A 2422-nucleotide genomic window follows, 5' to 3' on the forward strand; every position below is an offset into this window, starting at 1 on the left:
ACTGAAGTCTTAATTTCAGAGAAGTGACACTTCTATTTATTTATTTACCTATGTGCATTATTATTTTTATTGCCTTTGCTATACCTTTAAGGTTCAGCTGAAATGTTTGAACTGATAGTTGTTTAATGGTTTAAATGTAGTTTGCATAATGTGTTAGATTTAGAATTTGCATAAATTTGCGTAATGGTAGCAGTGCCACTGATCCACGTTAGGATTTATTTACCCTAAATTCTCGCTGAATTCATTAACTAAGGAATAGGCCAATTGTTGGCGACAATGTACGATATGATTCGTATAAAATATGCCAATTTATCGGGGAAAAAAGAAGCCGCTCCGCTCCTGGATCCAGGGCAGATCGCAGGAAAGCGTGGGAATGAGATTGTAGAAATTCACAATTTACCTTCTTGCCTCGCTTTCCTTTCTGCTCTCTTTCCATTCTTTTATCTCGGACTCTGCATTCCTGACTCCACACTTACTGCTGTCAGTAACGCATGTCAGTTCTGAAGGAATGAGTTTTCCTGGCGAATGTGAGCGGAATCCCTGAAGAGTGTGAAGACAGGAGGAGGCTGGAGCGAGGCGGGGCAGGAGGAGTGTGTACACACACCGCCTGTGTTCTCACTGAGGTAGTCTTCCTTCAGTGTGACTGTAGATGTGCTCGGAGCACCGGATTATCCACACAACACACACCACACAACACACAACGCAGAACGCGCTCCCGACGCGTCACATCCTCACCAAAGCGCATGAGAGAAACCGAGCAAAGAGTGAAGAAAACAGCGACATTCACCCGTTCCTGAGTCTTCCAGGTCGACAGGTGAGTGAGAGCTGTTCAGGCGGTGTGTGTGTGTGTGTGTGTGTGTGTGACCCATAGTGGTAGCTGTAAATATGTCATTCATAGATTCATACTTGCATTAACATGTATTAATGCGCTCAGTATATTTGAAATATGTCGTTGCATCTTTCTTTCTTTCTGGATTAAGCACACAATCATAAGAAAACTGGTCACACTTTATATCAAGTGTATTTAACTAGCCTACAATGTAATTCAATTTAAATGAATAATTTGCTACGATACAATTGTTGTGGACATACATGTATTTAAAATTGTACTTATATATAAAAATACCTGCGTGTAATTACATCTGTAATTTATTTCTGTAATTACATCTGTTAAATGAACCCCTTAAACCCACACATACCTGTGCTAATCGTACCGTATCCTCCTCAATAACAGCACATGTGATTTACAGTACATCAACACAATAAATACATTTAACTTAATTATTGTAAGTAGTTAAAGACACCTAATATAGTGTTATAAAATCAGCTACTAAATGAGTGTCATCATTAATTGTGCTCACGTACATTCAACTGTTGTCAAATGTGCATTTTACTCGAGATATCTGCATTCACTGCAAAATTCCTGTAACTATTAACTTAATAGTAATAATAATAATAAGAGGAAACAGAAATGTAAGGTTATCCAGCAGGATCTGGGGTCATTTAGTGTTGGTTTTTAAACCCAGCTTTATTTATTTCTGACTGGGACCGCTTGACTAATGTGTGATTTTAGGAGAAGTGTGAGAGAGCCTTCATGCAAATAATCCATTATGTTCATTCTGGTGGAGATCAAAAGAGGCTCCAGAGTGACAAAACGTTCAGTACAAGTCCTCCATTCATTGTGTGTGTGTGTGTGTGTATAGATGCTTAATGTGTTTATGCTGTACCTCCAGTGATTCATGTTATTTTTATTCTAACCTATCAGCGACACAGACAGAATAAAACCATTTTTGAAAGTACCTTTATTTTAGCTTGATTTCTGCAGGTTGTGTCATACTTTGATTTGGCAACACGATGGATTATGAGGCGTTGTGTGCCTGATTTCCTCCCCCACTCGTGTCACATCGGTGCTGGGGGTCAGAGGTCAGCGTGAAGGCAGGTGTGATGGGCTGAAATGAGCGCGGGGGGTTGGTGTGTCGAGTCGAAATCAATGTAAAGTGCATCCTGGGGAAATAGAGCATGCCGTGAAGACTCATCAGGTACATCTGTGTGTTCAGCGTGAGGAACCGTTCAGTTCATGGCTCTGCGTTTACTGAGGAGGAGATCAAGTGACTGGGGTAGGGTTGTGTTTCTGGACACGCATGCTGAACACATTCCCGTTACTGAGCGTCTGTCGGCTCACAGAGGAGGAAGAAACGAGGCCAATTAAAGTGAAAAGCAGGATGCCGAAAACTAGTGTATAAATGGTGTGAGAGAGAAATTTAAAACAGCTTAAGGAGTGTTAGAAGTGAAAAGATGAGGGGAAGAAAGGCTGAGCCACAAATAAATGTGTGTGTTTTTCGGCGTGAGTAATCCTCCTGGGAAAACGCCGGCGCTGCCAAAGTGCCATCCAACTCCTTTCTCCGTGCGCTCTTCATCACCC

The 2422-nt window shown here is 41.3% G+C and overlaps 1 protein-coding gene across 2 annotated transcripts in view; it reads left to right on the forward strand.

Moving 5' to 3' along the window:
- The first annotated feature begins 573 nt into the window (after nt 1-573).
- slc1a2b (solute carrier family 1 member 2b) overlaps nt 574-2422 on the forward strand; it is a 58010-nt gene continuing 56161 nt past the window's right edge. For both annotated transcript variants that reach the window (XM_084397303.1, XM_084397302.1), the window contains exon 1: nt 574-814. The gene's annotated coding sequence lies outside the window, so the exon portion shown is untranslated. The remainder of the gene's footprint in view (nt 815-2422) is intronic.

The sequence above is a fragment of the Rutilus rutilus genome (assembly GCF_951802725.1).
Source record: "Rutilus rutilus genome assembly, chromosome: 23".
NCBI lineage: Eukaryota > Metazoa > Chordata > Actinopteri > Cypriniformes > Leuciscidae > Rutilus > Rutilus rutilus.